Below are 6,042 nucleotides of genomic sequence, written 5' to 3'. Positions count from 1 at the left end.
TGTTAGAAATCTAGAAGAAGATAATTAATGAAGATAAGTTGTAGCTGGCGTAATTCATGAGCAACTGTGCACCCAGCATACTTAATCCTTTTATTATTTTGCTGTTTCAAGATTTCTTAAAAGAGGTTAAATATTGGAGTGGATATGAGGTCATAATTAAGTAAATATTTTGTGACAGTCACTCAAAATTATTTGTTTTTAGAAAGTCACTTAATTTTATTTGTTTTGTGACACAGAACTCATTAAAGTAATAATAATTATCATTAATTAGTGTTAGTAGAGTGGCGTTTATGTTACAAAACAAAGTTGAATAACTTTATGAAATAATTATCATTACAAGTTAATTGACTTTTGCATTATAAAATAAAATTGAATAACTTTAATTTTTAAGATAAAAATTATTAGTTGAGTGACTGTTTGAAAGATTAACTCCATTACTTTTGATAAAGAGTCTAATTGGCTAGTCTTGTGATGTTCTTCATAGAGCAAAGAAACTATAGTTCTTTTTATGTTAATGATAATAAAGAATGTCGTAGTTAATAATGTTATTTCTAATGCCACACAAGTGTTTTGTCATCGCGTTTTATAATTATAACATAAAATTAACAATGTGAAGTTATCTCTATTTCGTTATTCAGTGAGCTGTTGACTAATAACCTAAAAAAATGTGTGACATCTAATTTATAAAGCGTATGATCGAGCAACCCTTCGTTGAGATAGCAACAGATTGGCCAGCCGGGGTCGAGTGATCTCAAGGTGCTTCTTCCCGTCGCGACTACCTCTCTATGTTAGAATATATGAAAATATATTCTGATAGATTGTAACAGATTGTATATATTTAGTTCCTAATATAGAGATATTTAGTTTATTTAGTTTCTAATATAGAGATATTTAGTTTATTTAGTTCCTAATATAGAGATATTTAGTTTCCTTAATTATAACATAATTATACTCTTGTATTTGTGTATATAAACTATTGAGGTTAATGAAATAAATCAAGGAATTAATCTCTTTCATGATATCAGATTTTTAGGGCACGATCCGACCTTCTTCTTCTTCTCGGATTCCTGCTACCACCTCCCCCCTCCTCTTCCTTTTTCTCTCTTCTCAATCACCATGTCTAACTCCAAATCTTACTTTCATCCTGCTCTTGTTGTATCCAAACATCAAGAAACATGTTCCCATCACTCTGAAAATGGAAAACATACGATATTCCACATGGGCGGAACTCTTTAAGATTCTTGCAAGATCCCATCGGGTGATTGATCATATTATTCCTCCGACAGCGGGCACTGAGAAATGGCCTCAACAAGAGGAGGACAAATAACTGTGGTCCACCCTGGACGCTACCGTTCTCCAATGGATTTATGCTACTATCTCTCATGATCTTTTGCATGCAATTCTTGAACTCGACACCACGACGATGGAGACTTGGAATTGCTTGTGTGACATATTCCAGGATAACAAACACTCTTATGTTGTCACCCTTGAGTATGACTTCACTCATGTCGACATAAAAGATTTTTCGAATGTCTCTACCTATTGTCAACATCTCAAATCTATGGCGGATCAACTCAAGAATGTTGGCTCCTCAGTCGCTAACGATCGACTAGTTCTTCAACTGGTCTCTGGCCTTATAGAGCCCTACCAAGGTATGGCCATTCTTATTTGCCAACGTGACCCGTTGCCTCAATTTTATCAAGCTCGTTCGATGCTCACTCTTGGGGAGGTTGGTCGTGCTAAGAACGCGACTAAAATCTCTTTCGCTGCCTTAGTTGCTCGCTCGTCCGAGGGTTCTCCTAATGTTCCTAATAATTCCTCTTCCAACCGCAATTCTAATGGTGGGAAAAAGAACCACAACCGAAGCAATAATGGGAGACAATATCGCGGCAACAATGGTGGTCGTAGAGGTGGCAAAGGAGTTTCCATCAGCGGCAGTAATACAGGCAATGGTGGCCAGCTGGGAGGCGGCAACAGCCGCGACACTAGGTAGAAGTCAGCGAGGCAGAACCCTCCGCCCTATTCTTTATGGGCTAGCGGGCAACATTGGACGGTGATGGCATCATGGGGTCCTTGGGCTATACCATCATGTCCATATCATTCAATTTATTGGTCCCAACCTAATTATGAACAGCAGCAGCCTCTATGAACAGGTGTTCTTGTCCCCCGACCTCAGCAGGACTACACGGAATCCCCTACTCCAACGGACATTGAAGCTGCCATGCATACTCTTAGGATCATTCCTCTGGATGCAAATTAATACATGGATACCGATACCACTTCTCACATGACATCCACGCAAGGTAACCTCACGTCTTATTTTAATAAGAGCGATAAATGTGGTATTATTGTTGGTAGTGGTCAATCAATTCCAATTCATGGCTATGGTCACACGACTTTGTCTTCCCCGTGTCCTCCCTTACACTTAAAAAATATCCTTCATTCCCCTTACCTAGTTAAAAATTTGGTGTCCGTCCGCACATTTACCATTGATAACTCTATCTCTATTAATTTTGATCCCTTTGGGTTTTGTGTAAAGGATTTTCAGACGAGGAGGATGGTAATGAAGTGTAACAATCGGGAAGAGCTTTATCCGATCACCAATCCAATCACTTCACCAACTACTTTTGCTGCTTTGGCACCATCTCTTTGACATGTTCATTTGGGTCACCCGAGAGCACCTGTGTTGAATTCCCTTAGAAAGAATAAATTGATTGATTGTAATCCAAGTAGAGATGTTCATATTTGCCATTCTTGTCCTCTTGGAAAACATGTTAAGTGGCTATTTTATGCTTCAAATTCTAACACTCTTATGTCATTTGATATTATACATAGTGATGTTTGGACATCACCCATTTTGAGTTCCTCAGGTCATCGATATTATGTCTTATTTATGGATGATTATTTTAAATTCTTGTGGACGTTTCCTTTATCACATAAATCACAAACCTTTTCCACATTTTTAACTTTCAAGACATTTATTCGAACTCACTTTGAACAGGACATCAAGAATATTAAATATGATAATGGCAAGGAATTTGATAATGGCCCCTTTTGGGACTTCTGTAGAGCCAATGGTCTGTCGTTTCGATTGTCATGTCCTCACACATCTCTTCAAAATGGGAAAGCCGAAAGACAAATCCATACGATTAATAACATTTTTTGTACCTTATTGGCCCATGCTTCCCTTCCTCCTTACTTTTGGCATCATGTTTTGCAAATGGTAACTTATCTTCTTAATATCCTTCCTCATAAACTAATAAACTATCAATCCCCTGTTCGCATTCTTTATCGGAAGGATCCCTCTTATTTCCATCTTCGTGTATTTGGGTGTTTATGTTATCCTCTCATTCCCTCCACATTCATAAACAAACTTCAACTTCGGTCAATTCCTTATTTTTTTGGGATATCCATCACATCATCTTGGGTATAAATATTTTAATTTGTCATCTTAAAAAATCATCATTAGCCGTCACGTAATATTTGATGAGATGAAATTTCTTTTTGCCAAGTTACATACTCCTCAAAATCACACATACCAATTTTTAGATGATGGACCATCTCCCTATGTGATTCGTCATCTCACTACCTTCACAAACCCGTTGGATCACCATATTTTTCCCGCACTGCTGCCCAGCCAGGGCTCTGCCCCTTCACCTAGAAAGATCGCTCCTTCGCTATCTGCTTGGTCGGCCCCAACATCTTCTTCCGCTCTCCCACCTAGCTCTCCTTCTCCATTTACTCCCATCTCTTCCTCTAGTCTAGCCACCGGCCCCGTTACTAGGAGTCAGCATGGGATCTATAAGCCTAAGAGGTCCTTCAACCTTCTTACATCCGTCTCGAATTCCCCTCTACCTCGTAACCCTATATATGCTCTTCGTGTCCCGAATTCGAAATTGACTATGGATGATGAATATAATGCTCTTATTCAAAATAAGATGTGGGAATTGGTGCTCCGTCCTCCAAATATTAATGTTATTTAGTGTATGTGGATTTTTGTTCATAAAGAAAAATCTGATGATTCATTAGAGTGACATAAAGTTCATCATGTAGGTGATGGTAAAACCCAACAGATTAACGTGGATTGTGGTGAGACATTTAGTCCAGTTGTCAAATCGGCGACTATTCGTACGGTTCTTAGTTTGGCTCTCTCCAAGGTATGACATATTCATCAACTTGAAATCAAAAATATTTTCTTACATGGCGAACTCAAAGAGACTGTTTACATGTATCAACCTTTGGGCTATCACGATCCTGATAGACATAATCATGTGTGTTTGCCGATGAAATCTCTTTATGGGTTGAAACAAGATCCGCAGGCTTGGTATAAGCGATTTGCTGATTATGTCGGTACCCTTGATTTTTCTCAGAGTAAGACCGATCATTCCTTGTTTTTTTATCGTCAAGGTACTTCTATGGCTTATCTTTTATTGTATGTCGATATTATTTTAACTGCTTCCTCTGATGAGCTCCGTCGGTCTATTATATCGCTTCTTAGCTCTGAATTTGCTATGAAGGATTTGAGCCCGTTGAGTTATTTCTTGGGCATTGCTGTCACTCGTCATACAGATGGTTTATTTTTATCTCAAAGAAAGTATATGGTCGAGATCATTGACCGAGCTGGCATGTCATCGTGTAAGCCATCTCCTACTCTGGTTTCTCCAAAATCGAAGCACGGGGTTACTATGAGCATACCGTTTGAGGACTCATCTCTTTATCAGAGTCTAGCAAGGGAACTGCAATACCTCACATTCACGAGATCGAATATTACTTATGTTGTGCAACAGGTATGCTTATTCATGCATGACCAACGGGATGAGCACATGAACACTCTCAAGCGCATCGTGCGCTACCTACAAGGTACTTTGGATTATGGTCTTCACTTTTATCCCTTTTCCACAATCGCTTTTGTCTCGTATACTGATGTTGATTGGGGTGGGTGCCCCGATACACGATGTTCGACTTCAGATTATTGTGTCTTTATGGGTGATAACTTGATCTCATGATCGGCCAAATGTCAAGCTATTTTATCTCGTTCGAGTGCAGAGGCAGAATATCGAGGGGTTGCCAATGTGGTTTCTGAGTCGTGTTGGTTGCGAAACTTGCTTTTGGAACTTCATTGTCCTATTCCACAGGCTACTTTGATTTACTGTGATAATATTAGTGCCATTTATCTGGCTGGTAATCCTGTTCAGCATCAATGCACTAAGCACATTGAGATGGATATACATTTTGTATGGAAAAAGGTGGCTCGTGGCCAAGTTCGAGTGTTACATGTCCCCTCTTGTTATCAGATTGCAGATATCTTCACCAAAGGTCTTTCGTTCGTGTTATTTGAGGATTTTCGGGACAGTCTTAGCATTCGGCGACCTTCGACTGCGGGGTCTATTAGAATATATGAAAATATATTCTGACAAATTGTAACAGATTGTATATATTTATTTTCTAATATAGAGATATTTAGTTCCTAATATAGAGATATTTAGTTTCCTTAATTATAGCTTATTTATATTCTTGTATTTGTGTATATAAACTATTGAGGTTAATGAAATAAATTAAGGGATTAATCTCTTTCACTCTATTTTCAAAAGTATATAAAATTAAACTAATAATAAATTTGAATTCCGATGCATGAATCTGTACCATTCTGCTTGTATACACTACGTAGGAATGCGACTTTCATATGTAATATATTAATCTACGTTCCAGTATTTTGTGAACTGTGTCCCTTATCTTCTGAAAATGCCCTGAAATTTGTGACATCAGACATACCTTGACACAACAAAAAATGTTGCTTTGGAATATATACATCAATTTCAAACCAGTTGTGTTATCTACAAACAAGCCACTAAACTCTAATTATCAACTTAAAACAAATATTTATGGTCAGCGGAGGTAGGAAATTAGCTTAATTATTAAGGTTTACACATGCACCATAGATAGTTTTACTAGTTAATTAAGAGGAAATCAGGGTCAAATGATTAATTTATGTATTCTAATACACAGAAATGCTATATATATATATTGTTGCTAACAAGTGCT

At 37.7% G+C, this 6,042-nt stretch overlaps 1 pseudogene; it reads left to right on the top strand.

Moving 5' to 3' along the window:
• The first annotated feature begins 4,226 nt into the window (after window positions 1-4,226).
• LOC129900033 (uncharacterized mitochondrial protein AtMg00810-like) lies at window positions 4,227-5,414 on the top strand (annotated as a pseudogene).
• Window positions 5,415-6,042: the final 628 nt, after the last annotated feature.

Source organism: Solanum dulcamara, chromosome 8 (genome assembly GCF_947179165.1).
Source record: "Solanum dulcamara chromosome 8, daSolDulc1.2, whole genome shotgun sequence".
Taxonomy (NCBI): domain Eukaryota; kingdom Viridiplantae; phylum Streptophyta; class Magnoliopsida; order Solanales; family Solanaceae; genus Solanum; species Solanum dulcamara.
The sequence above is the reverse complement of the archived record's forward strand: the minus strand, read 5'-3'. Positions and strand labels throughout refer to the sequence as shown.